This window comes from Leucopleurus acutus (genome assembly GCF_964270905.1).
Source record: "Leucopleurus acutus genome assembly, chromosome: 15".
Taxonomy (NCBI): domain Eukaryota; kingdom Metazoa; phylum Chordata; class Mammalia; order Artiodactyla; family Delphinidae; genus Leucopleurus; species Leucopleurus acutus.
In genome coordinates this window covers 64,006,144-64,019,847 of record NC_139157.1, presented here as the reverse complement: position 1 = coordinate 64,019,847, position 13,704 = coordinate 64,006,144, and positions in this window count along the sequence as shown.

The following is a 13,704-nucleotide window of genomic DNA, read 5'->3' as shown; positions in this document are numbered from 1 at the left end:
AAACATCAGTATTTGATCTGAGAACATTTTTGCTAGGTCTCTTTATGTACTTTTAACAATAATCAGTGGTATAGATACTGAGACAAAGCATAACAGAATCTAAAATAAAAGAAGTAAACTCATTTTCCTTCTCCAAGTTATTTAATCTTGAGTTTCTTCATAAAACACAAGTTTGCAACATCACCACCAAAGCCTGATTTAAGAAGGGCAAGGGGATTGGAGCAACCAACTTGATCTCCAGCTTTTCTGTCCCAGCCTCTGAACATCTCTGCTGATAATCTTTGTTTCCTTCTAGTTTTAAACGGTTAATAATCATCTAACAAAAATGAGACCTTAAATTATATCTTTAGTCAAATAATTAACAGTGCTATTTAGAAATGTTAAGTCAATAAATCATTCACACATACCCAGAGGATTTAAAATATAATCATTAGGATTTTCTAATGTGCCTTAGCAGAAAAGGCAATGTCTTTAAAGATAATTAATAATGTTAAAATTTAATACCTCCAATGCTGTCTTCTATAATACAGTTCAGTTTTCAAGTGCATTTCAGTAAGCATTTCTTCATATTTTTGCACATTCGTCATAATCCCCATATTATTAATCTGCCTTTATATATACTTTTATAAGGTAGATACTGAATAACTCTTAAAGAAGTACTAAGTAGGCACGTGGAGCCACCGATACAGAAATTTGTTATCCAGACCTGCTTTAAAGAACACATGGAATTTGAATTGATGACATCCCAAGGTTCTCACGAAGAGCCTCTCTTATACTTTATTTTCTTTATTCAATTCTCTCTTTAAATTTTCTTCATTTGTGTTACGTTTAGGGAGGTAGAGAACAAGGAAGAGGGAAATAACCTCATATAACCATGTGTAACCAGTATAGGTAGACAGAGTAAGCACATTTGAGTTGGGGGGCGGGGAGGGGAACGGGGTGGCCACTGTTCATCTTCCTGACAAAGAATTATTAATATCAGATCACTTTTATATCACAATTTTTTAAAAAATTAGCTTGTAGGAGAAATAGGTGAGGACAAGGGGAAGATATAAAAGAAATATTTTATTGAGACAGTAAACGTCACCCCCTTGCAATAGTTTTACCATCTTTTACCTTTTTAAACTTCTGAGGAATTGAAGTCTATTAAAAGCAAGGCCAAATATTGTGCCCGTCCCTCGGTTGTTTTACCATTACAGTCATGTCATGGCTGAACGGCAAAGGTCTGACATTGGCTGTTTTCCCTCAAGAGCCACGCTTCACCTCTGTAAATGTTGCTGATGTAACTGGCCTTCCGGGTACTTCTCCTATTTCCCTTCCAGCCTGCATTATAAATTAAACTGATTTCATCTCAAGTCTCACCTTTCTAAGCAGACTCCTTACAGATTAATTCTAGACACAACAGACTAGTAGCTGAGACCTTGCATTAAAACTTGAAAGCAGTGAGTGAAAGGTATAGGAATTCCAGATTTTGCATTTCTCTTTGCTTTCCTCCTTTTGTCCAAAAAAGGAGTGAATTCTCAAACTTCCCTCATCCAGCGCTGGCACTGAACAAGTCTTAGAATTCCTCTGAAAACATGACATCCCAACTCCTAGTAGAACTCAGATCAGCATTTCTTAAATCCGATGATCTTGGACACATTTATTATTTTATGGCTGCGTTGCTAGATATCTCTATTACTCTACTACTTATCTCAAGTCTAGCAGAACTTTTTAATCAAAAGAAAAGTATTGTTGCTGCCTCATGAATGATTTTGTGGAGGTCAGTACAAGGAAAGTGTATTTGCTGGAAGCATGCTTGATTGTCATTTGTTTAGCATAAAGGATCATGAAGCTTTAGAATATAAAAGCAATTCCTGCATTCATTTCTCAGCATTCACTGCTGCCAGAAAACTGGTGGGAAATTTGGCTGTTGGGACAGCCTGTATTTTCCTGAACTGTTTCCAAAATTCAGATGAGTTGTTATTAAGAGTAAAGTCTGAAAAAAAAAAAAAAAGAGTAAAGTCTGTCTGGTTTACATAGACATAAAAGTTCTGATTATACATTTAGGACAAGAATTCTCGAGAATTCTGTGACCTTTCTGTATATTTTGGCTACTTGTTCAAATTAGCCATCTTAGATAAAAGTCAAATAAAATAACCTTGGTTTTTCTGAAAGTTTGCTTTATCTAATATACATCGTGAAAATATATACATGTTTAAATGTGAATGAGGAACAAAGATAAATTCACGACAGTCAGTAGTATTATCTAGGTAAATGAAAATAGCTTTCCACAAATTAAAACTTCTTCAGTGTTCTGTGTATTTTCTATACCTTCAGTAACTATTTTCAAACAATTTTCAAACTAAAGCACAGTACCAGACATTGCAAAGACCAGGAAGACATGTAAAGTACAACACCTGGCCTCAAGTCTCCCACATTATGTTAAACTGCAACATAAATAATCCAGAAATGGTGTAGGATGCAATAAATGCCACCTGCACAGTAAAAAACAAAACAAACAAACTATTAGTCAAAAGAGGACACGATGGTTTTCAGTTGGAAGAGCTAGGGGTCATCAAAGCATAATTTGTGCCTGAGCCTTAAAGAATATAAAGACTTTTAATAGGCAGAAATCTCAGTGGGAAGCATTTCAGGTGAAGAAAGGAGCATGAACAAAGGTAAAAAGCAAGGGATGCATATAAAATAGTAAGTAGTCAAGTTCAACTCCGAAGCCTGGTGTCTGACTTTGTTTAGGTTAGCTATTGCTGTGTACTATGTAGCAAAGTACACAGTAGGTAGAACAGCAATCATTTTATTGTCTTTGATGGTTTCTGTGGATCAGGAATTGGGGAAGGTCTTGGCTTGACAGTATAGGCTCATAGTCTCTCATGAAGTTGCAGTAGCTGGAGCTGGAAAAGTGGGGAGCTGGAGAAGCTGAGGGCTGGCTGAACATCTGCCCTCCTTATTAGTGTCAGGTCTTCTCCACGTGGTCACTCTGTATGAGTTAGTTTGGGCTTCCTCACAGAATGGTGCCACTGGGCAGTCAGATGGCTTACAGTATAGATGAAGGCTTCTATGGGAATCATTCTGGGGGACTGTGTGGAAGTTGATTCACCTTTTAAGGCTTAGTCCTGTAGATATGCTGCATGTTACTTTTGCCACGTTATATTATTTACAAGCAGGTCACAAATCTTCCTAGATTCAAAGGGAAGGGAATTAGAGTTCCTTTCTGGGTGGAGGAGTGATAAGGGTCTATAAGAATATGTGAGACAGGAAATAGTGTTATTGTCTTTAAAAAATACTATCAGCCACAGATATTGTTCATGACCTGACCCCAGTTAATGTTTTCCAGGTTTAATTCCTTCCATTTTTCATATACAGCCATGTATCTTCTATCACAGAGAGCTACTTAAGATTCTAAGATATTGTTATGCATTTGCATATCTCCTTGCCATTGAGTTGTTGGTTCTGCATGAATTGTCCTTTTTCTTTGTGTCTACCCAGCAAAATCCTATTCAGCTTTAGCAATCAGCTGTCCTACATAAGCCTGCCCTGAATTTTCAAAGACTGAGTGTTCCCCTAAGGCTCAGAGGTTTGATTTTCTTTTCGTATTTTTAAAATGTATTATGGTATATAATATACATAGCATTAAATTTACCATTTTAACCACTAAATGTGCAACTGTACAATTCAGTGGCATTAAGTATATTCACATTGTTGTGCAACTTTCACCACCAGTCAGCTCCAGAATTTTTTCATCATCCCAAACTCTGTACCCATTAAACAATAATTCCCAATGCTCCCCTCCCCTCAGCCCCTGATAACCACTATTCTACTTTATGTCTCTATGAGTTTGACTATTCTAGGTACCTCATGTAAGTGGAATCATAAGATAGTTTTACTTCTGTGTCTGGCTTATATCACTTAGCATAATTTTTTCCCAGTTAATCCATGTGGCAACATGTATCAGAATTTCATTCTTTTAAGGCTGAATAATATTTCATTGAATGTGTCTATCACATTGTGTTTATCCATTCATTCATTGATGGACATTTGGGTTGTTTCCACCTTTTGACTATTGTGAATGATGCTACTGTGAACATTGGTGTACTCCAGAAGTATTTTGCATTAATTCTCCGAGGAAATTCATCTCATTGGATTGTAAGCATTTTCCCACATGATTGTTTGAGCATCCTTTAAACTACCTAAACTCTTTGAGTTTTAAGTTTATAAACTTTGAATTACAGATTTCTACATCTCCATAACCTAGAACATAATAGGTGTTCAATAAAGATATATTGGCTATTGAACACTAAAGAATTGAGGCAATGTCAATAGCAAAAGCCCTATTTGTGACCTTCAATCTCTTTTTGCCAAAGGCTTTCTCAACTATTTGATGTGAATTTGAAATTTTCTATTGATAGATCAGAATGTATTAGATACTATAATAAACACAGCTAAAAGAAGGCCTGATTTTCAGGAGCTAACATTTTAAAATTGAGGTTGAATTCCTTGATAGGGTTTGAAAGAATAAAAGAGATTCATAGAAAGAAAGGGTAGAGTTATTTCTTGGTGGATTAATATACTATGACTTTCTGGAAATTAGATTATGTACAATGCACTAAATTCTTAAGGAATATAAATGTAATTTGTATTTTTCCCCATAAGTATATATATATCATACTAATTTGTATTATGTTTAAGTTGGTTATCTATTACTCTTGGGCTATAGGCATAGGTACTTTAAAGAGGCAAATATTAGACTCTAAGAAACTAAGGGGAAATTACTGTGGTGGCTATAGGATCATGTGTATAACATAAAGGGCCACTGACTAGTAACAACTGTAAAACACAAATCTGTTTGGTTTGGGGACCCATGGAGTCCAGGGCTCAACAAATTCAGAGTTTTATTTGTAGATAAAATGCATACATAGTAAGGAAAGAAGGACATATGCTTTTTATTGGATTTGCTGAATGGGAAGGAGAAAATATCTTCATGTAAGGTTTCATGATATTGCTTGTTTTCTATTTGAGCTTCTGAGCTATGTTGATCATAATATTCTGGTAATCCACAGTACAGAAAATATAACAGTTAAAAAGAGGTGGCACGTAACTTATTGATCCTTACTCAAATTATTTTCAAAACATTACTATGTATTTTTTAATTTATTTCCACACTTGTGTACACACCCCCTAGAAGATTGCCTGACAAATCAAAGGCATCCAATGGATGAATAAATGATTTATGAATGCATAAATCTCAAATTTGGATTTTACAAATAGACAAAATTTCATTATTTACAGTATCGAAAAAAACCAAAACTGCATAAATGCCCAACAATCGAAAGTACACAAATAAATTAAGGTACATGCATAAGCTAAAATACTATGAAGTCATGAAAATTATGTCCTTGAAAATTTTTGACAATGCAAAAAATTGTCCAAAAGGTAATAACTGAAATTATAATTGCTCTAACTTTGTTTAAAAGTATATATACACACATACACTCACACAAACAGACACACAAATACTTTAAATATATGTGGATATACATACAAATATTTCCATATTTGTGTGTATATATACACACCTATTTCCCAAGTATATCTGGAAATGTTTTACCTGTGTAATTAAGAAATTAAAGTTCTATGTCCTATAATACCATGCCATGTAATCAGTTCTACAGATTTAAGAGCAATACATTATTACCATTATTTTACAGATCTTCCTTGACTTACAATGGGGTTAAGTCTGGATAAACCCATTGCAAGTTGAAAATATCATAAGTTGAGAGTGCATTTAATACACCTAGCCTACCAAACATCATAGCTTCGTATAGCCTATCTTAAACAAGTTCAGAACATTTACATTAGCCTACAGCTGGGTAAAGTCATCCAACACAAAGCCTATTTTATAATAAAGTGTTGACTACCTCAGACATTTTATTGAATACCGTACTGAAAGTGAAAAACAGAATGGCTGTATGGTTACGGAATGGTTTTAAGTGTATCAGATGTTTACCCTGTTGATCACAGGGCTGAATGGGAGCTGTGGCTTGCTGCCTCTGCCCAGCATCAGGAGAGTATGTACCACATGTCACTAACATGGGAAAAGATCAAAATTCAAATCGCCAACTACAGTTTCCACTGAATGTATATGGCTTTCACACCACCATGGAGTCAAAAAATCCTAAGTCAGGGACTTCCCTGGTGGTGCAGAGGTTAAGAATCTGCCTGCCAATTCAGGGGACACGGGTTTGATCCCTGGTCCAGGAAGATCCCACATGCCGCGGAGCAACTAAGCCCATGTGCCACAAGTACTGAGCCCGCATGCTGCAACTACTGAAGCCCATGCACCTACAGCCCATGCTCCGCAACAAGAGAAGCCACTACAATGAGAAGCCCACGCACCACAATCAAGAGTAGTACCCGCTCGCCACAACTAGAGAGAGCCTGTGCACAGCGACGAAGACCCAACGCAGCCAGAAAAAAAACAAACAAAAAATCCTAAGTCAAATCATCCTAAGTTGGAACTGTCTGTCTTTGACAATAGAAAAACAGAACAGCAATGCATTTATGTCAAACGTAAATCTCTAAATGAAATTTTTGTGGAAGAGCATTTTTTCAATGTCCATCCTTCTAAATGAGATATTTGTGGAAAGCATTTAATGACTCTTCAAATGGACATAGCAGAACTAAAATTACAGGTAGAACTTTCTTTTTATCACTAAAACAAACTTACATCAGTTTTAAAAAGGTATCACTTTATGAGAGAACAAACTTCCTATACTGAAAAGAAAGGAACTTGAAATTTCAAAATAAACCCATATTCCCTGATTTCAAGCAGACCATCAACATAAAGTGTATCTGAATTGCTATTAAACGTATGTTTTTACAATAGAATGCCTAAGAGAATTTTTTGTTGGGCTCAAATCTTTTAAATATGCTTTTTATGAGATTCGCATTTCGAGTAATCACGAACCTAAAGAATTATAACTGCGATTTTCTTGTAACAATGAAGAAATGAACCAAGCAACCAACATGAGTTATAGAATGGGGCAATGTGACAGAAGTAAACATGAAGTAAGACAATATTTTACATGACAAAACTGATGTGGGCTAAAGAAACCCTAAGCATGCCACATCCATAGGTAATAACAAGAAAATACAAATAATCTGGCAATATGCTTTTATTGGATTGTAGGCCACTCATTTGATTATATAAAAAGAACTTCGCACTTCTGTTTGTGATTGTTTGATGGGCTATTATACATGGATTGACTTTTGCCACTGAAAAAAATTGTAGATCTGATGTTCCTAGGTAAAATGTATAAGTACTTATAAAAATAAATATAAAATTAAAGACTTAGACTATAATCTTTCTAATGAAAGATGTGAATAATGAAATATAAAATCACTCTAATCTTTGTAAATACCTTTGAAAAATTAGTATAAAAATAGAAATAGTAAAATTAAGAGTCAATAGAGGGTTCTACATTTGTGGTTTAAAATTAAAGCAATTATAGAATGATGATTATTGTCTATTATTAAAGTTTCACATAATGCTACAATAATTCCTTCATTCTGTCCATTCATTGATATAAAGTTTTTTTATCATTTTTAAATGAGAGCTGCTCTTAAGGTAAGACGAAAACTTAGATGATAATTATATTCTTTGCATGTAAAATTTCACTATGCTTACAGGTATAAAATTTTTAGGTTTGTCAAAATAGACACCTACATTTTGATATACAAGATTATAAAGCTATTTCATGTTTATCTTCATAGTTTTTCTTAAGCTTATTAAACATCCACCAAATAACTATTTTGGTGTAATTTCACATACACATCTTGGATCATTAGATTCTATCCCAAAATTTATAGAAAATATTACATATTGATCTCTGAAGGATAATGCACACCAACGATTCAATACGCTGTAGTGACAATGGCAAAGGAAATCAATACCAGCCAAAGTACAAGGTTCATGAAGAATTGAAAAAGAATGACACTGTTAAGCTAGTCATCATCCCTTAAGTTTTACAATTTTTATATGAAAAGAAAGGGGGGGGGAAGCCAGGGATGTTGATGAACCAGGCTCCTAGCTTTTCACAGCATCACCACCAACAATATTGAAATATGTCAACTTCTGTGTGAAAAATGAAAACCAGTGACAATGAAAGCATTCAGCTTGAAAGATATATTACTTCTTTCCCATGTTACACTTCAGAAACAATACAAAACACGATTACTAGTCCCAGCAGAAGGAAGGACTCTTTACAAGTGATATTACCATTTCAAAATATCTTTGTATAAAAGCCAAGCTAAATAAAGACTGAAACATCAGGACTTCTGAGACAGAAGCTGGAATTTCTGTAATGAGATATATTCCTAGATAGAAGAAGGACGGCAGATGGGAATGGAAAGAAGTCAGTTTGTACAGCACTGGTTCATGCTTAGTTGGAATACAGTCAAGGGAATAAAAAGAGTTTTGTGAGTATAAAGGCTGTAGATGCATTATTACCATGAATAGTGTGGGTTTTACAGAGCATAAAATTTAAATCAAATGTTTGTATGTCACTGTCAGAGGAGTTAGTCCCCCCAAAGGAAGTGCTCAGAGACCAAAGTGCTAGATGTGTGCAAATCAGTTGAAAAATAACACACAGTCTACTCAGTGAGGAGATTCTATTTCTGATCTGTATAGGCCATTTCCTAAGACCTCTGGGAGGCTAACTGGGAAAGGCTAATACTACATTTCAAGTGCTACTTTACTTATTTTCTTTAGGTATATGCAGTATGAACTCACTTCTCTAAAAGTAAGGATTTTCTTGTGAACTAAGGGGAAAAAAAGTTCAACTTTTTAATGAACTGCCTTAGTGTGCTTGGACTGCCATAACAAAATACCACAGACTATAAGACTTAAACCATGGAAATTAATTTTCTCACAGTTCTGGAGGCTAGAAGTCCTAGATTATCTATCGTCTGGCGGTATCAGTTCCTGGTGGGAGCTCTCTTCCTGGCTTCCTGGCTTATAAATGGCTGCCTTCTTGCTGTGTCCTCACATGGCAGCAGCAGAAGGAGGGGGGAGAGAGAGAGAGCACTCTGGGGTCTCACCTTATAAGGATATCAGATCAGGGCCCCACCCTTAGGACCTCATTTAATCTTAATTACCTCCTAAAGACCCTATGTCCCAATACAGCCACACTGGGGCTTAGGACATCAATGCATAAATATGGGGGGACACAGTTCAGTCCATAGCATAAACAAACCAAAAAGGGTTACATAACCTAACCTAACAAAGCTAAAATAGGATAAGGGAGACTTTTTTTTTTTTTTTTGCGGTACGCGGGCCTCTCACTGTTGTGGCCTCTCCCATTGCGGAGCACAGGCTCCGGACGCGCAGGCCCAGCGGCCATGGCTCATGGGCCCAGCCACTCTGCGGCATGTGGGATCTTCCCGGACCGGGTCACGAACCCGCGTCCCCCGCGTAGGCAGGCGGACTCCCAACCAATGCAAAGGGAGACTTTTACTTCAAAATTACTTGAGTGTTTCAAAAGCAATTTTACTCTATTGGTGTTAGTTAAGTGATTCCTCCCCCAACTCCTGCCATTTGGAGACAATAAAATTTCCATGATAGTTTTTTCGAGTTTGAGTAGTCACCATGTGAAGATCATTCATGTATGCATGCTTGCAAACGTGTGTGTTTTAAGTTACTTTTAGTTGTTATCATTCTTTTGAAGCAACTATTAGTGCTTATGAAATTTGATCTATTTGTGTGTATTGTCAGATTCTAAACAACTTTATTTAGAGTATTGGATGAAGAAAGAAAACCTCTAATACATTCCAGAGCTAAGATGCTAGACTCAGCTTTGACGAAAGTCCTCCAGTACCCACCTTCAGCCCGGATGCCCAAATGATAACCACACTCCCAAATTATTTCATTGCATCTTTTATTCATCCTAATACGACTTCAAGAGATGTCTGTAAGAACTAAGTAAATAAACATTAAATTATTTTCTAGCGTAGCACAACAGAGTGTGTAACTAGGATTATATATTGTAAACTCTTTTCCCATAAATGCAAACCCCATAGCTAAGTGAGGGAGCCATCACTTAAAACTTATTAAGAAACTGTGTAATATAATGGTCAGATATAACTATTTTTAAAATTCCAGATAGTTGTTATTTTTCATTTGAAAATATCTCCTGTGTACCTATTCCATCTCACAATTGCCCCATTTCAACGCTAAGGATAATATGTGTGCAGCTAACTTTATTGTTTGCTGAAAAATATTTCTACTAATTTACCCACTTGGTATAGGTTACAAAGAAGTGCACTTTTTTTCCCCTTACACTCCAACCTCAGGCATATTTTGACATAGAGGCACTTCCAAACATTTTGACTTTTTCAGTGAGCCTCTTTCCGAGGTGCTGGTGCCAAGTGGATGTCAGGAAAGTAATGGCTGTTGTCTATACATTCTTCCTCAAGAGATGTGCTTCTGGAGAGAAAATATGATAGGACTACAAGGGGAAGAATCATTCACAGGCTGACGTTTCATTAACTCCCTCACACAATTTCATCTGTAGTCTGCAAATTCAGCCATTAGACTTCTACCAAGCAGTGCTGACTTCTTTGTATTTAAAACCCAAGCTTTACAACCACTTTTTAAAACTCTTTGGCAGTAGCCACTAAATCTGAGCATGTACTTGCCTTATGGCCCAGAAAATGTACATAGCAGCACAGAGCTCAAGAGGCCCAAACTGGTAGCTTCCAAAATGCTCTTCATTTTTGTGCATCGGCGGTAGAATGGATAATTACACAGGTGGCATATTCACAGAATAGCAGACTATATAGCAATGAGAATGAATGAACTACAAATACATTTTAAAATATGGATGAATCTCACAGTCAGAAAACAGAAGCCTGAGCCAAGAGTTTGGACTGTAAAGAACTTCTATGTAAAGTCTGAAAATGGGCAAAACCACACATACTGTTAGAAGCCAGGAGAGGGTTACCCTTGGGATGGGTTAGTGACTAGAGAGAACATAAAGGGGGCTCCTGGGGGTGCTGATAATGCTTTTTGATCTTGGTGGTAGCTAAACAATTGCCTTTAGCTTCTGAAAATTCAGTGAGCTGTAGACTTCAGATTTTCTACAAGTATTACATAGTTCAATTAAAAGTAAAACCAATACAAATGTACAGTCTCCTCAAGGGTGAGTAAAATGATACAAACTCAGTTTAAAGTATGTAAACACTGAAGATTTTTAAGCATCTTGCTTATATTTCTCATTTTTAAGAATCTGAACATTTCAGAACCAGTGATTGGGCTTCTTCTATAGATTTAGCCTTCTACATCTAAATCATGCCTTCTCAGTTGATAGCTTTATCAAACTTTTCTCTTTCCAAGAGTGCTGTAGTGATGTTCTCTAGGCAATGATTGGTTTTCTCTTCTTCTTGATTCTATCTTATGTTTATTCAACTTCCCACTTCTGTTTCTTTCATTATAGCTTCAGATTTCAGAAACTGATTACCTTGATTTTAGCTTGGTTAAAATTACTCTAAAATATATTATTAGAAAACAAACTATATAGTATATGGCTCAACTTCAAAACTTCTAAGCAACCATCAAAATCAGTGATCACCACTGCTTACCCATTTATACCATCTAGAAAACAGATGCCTTTCATCCATCTCCCCTATCCACATTCTATCAAATTTATATGTCTAAAAGTCAGCACAATGCATAAACATTCTAAAAATGTAGGTGATGTAAATAGTCCTCAAATTAAATTACGGCATTATAAACAGAAGGAGCCAGTGTGGTCTATCAAATAATTTAGGGATGAATTTTTGGCTAATGTAAGCACCGCATGAAGAGGTTCTCAGAGGAACCCATCTCACTTCTCTGAACCTCAATGATTAAGAACAAAGGTAGTGGATATGGATGCAAGTTCTAGAACATGCTACTTGGAAAACTTGAGTTAATTCTTCTATCATGATGCAGGGAAATGTTCCTGGCAGTGCTACATAGAGAGTGAAGGAACCGTTCAAAATGCACAGAAGAAATTTCCTGGATATATTTTGGACCATTTTTCTATGTTTAATACAAAATAGAAACTGGACCAGAGTTTGAGTTTAGGTCAGTCTTCAAGTTCGTATTATTTTCTCTTTCCCTACTTCTGTATTTCTCCAGCCCAGCACAGAGCAAATAGCATACAGTAGGCAACACAAACATCTTTTGACTATGTGCATGCATAACTTGAGGAATTAATGGAGCCAAAGGGATTCGAGAGTGGGTAATTCACCCTGGGCCTAACGAGCAGAACTGTGAATGGCCTAGAAGACTTAGAGATATGAGGGTGTGCATTAACAGATACTTAATGAGCAGTTCAGTTACCATGCTGAGTCTGGCCTATATTATAATGCATTATTGTAAGGCTATAAATTATTTATATGGTTTAAACTTATGTATCTGCTTTCATCCTCTCTCTTTTTTTTCTAAGTATTTCCTAAGTATTAACTAGCATCTTGACAAAAAATACAATTATGTGTATTTCCTCAAGATAAAGGAGAAAACATATCTCAACTGGCAAAGTCAATTTGTTAAATCTATATTTTTCATGTTATAAAGTATTTTCACTTTGAAAATTTCCAGGATTAATTGCCCTCATTTGTTCTCCATGTGGCAGCATTCAGAACTTCCAATAGAAGTATTTCCCCTGCCCCCAGTGAGTGTACAATAATTTCTTAAAGCTCCTTTTGGAAGCATTCCCAGATGTAAGTAAATATGTTGAAAACAATAGAACTGAGAAAATAGTGGTTTTCAAAGGGAAAGTTCATAAAGGTAACTTTCAGATGGAAGCTAATTTTTGTTGAATTAAAGAGGAATGTGTTACCAGGGGCCTGCGAAATACCAGCACAATGGTAAGCAGTGAATGAGTACAGGGCTCATCAAGATTGCAGCAGGAACTTCAAACATTACTTTGAAGATGGAAGTGGGTATAATTCCACAAAGTTCTTAAAATAAACACACTTGGGTCCATTGTATGGGCCTGAGCAGCATTCCCCTTAGTAAAAACATAGGTGAAACTGGGATCCATCAATGCATAGGCACAATTGAAAGAAAACCAATTTTGTTAATGCATATAGGTTTCCAGAAAGATTGCCTGAGATTATAATTAACCACTTACCGAAAGACAGGCAGGATGTTAGTAAATGTGGTAGGTTCAACTCTAAAGCTGTGACAGAAGCAATAAGCAGTCAAAATAGCAAATGACTCTACGACATTTTTTTTTTAATTGAGGAGGTAATGGTTTTCCTGCACTGCTGAAAGTCAAAGAAAAACATTAAGAGAAAGTCAACATTTGTTACAGCAAACTCTTTGTGTGTGAAGCGTAGAATAAAAGGTTAAAAAATATGTCCAGAAATTTCTTTTATGCATACTTAATGGCTACTTCACTCTCCAGCTTTTGAATGTACCATGCTAAGAAGACCAAAGAAGCAATCTCAGTTTGAGCTACTTATCTTCAGATTGTTCCAAAGTCATGAATTAAACACCCTGATATATCTAATAATTGTGACAAGAGATGAGGGATGCATCAGAGTTGCAAAAACAGCTGAGAGTGTATGGCTATGGAGTTTGCCAACCATAGCAGGTATATGTGCACACAAGTATATGAACCTACTCAGTCCCTCAACCAACATCCATCTCTTGAGGTCTCA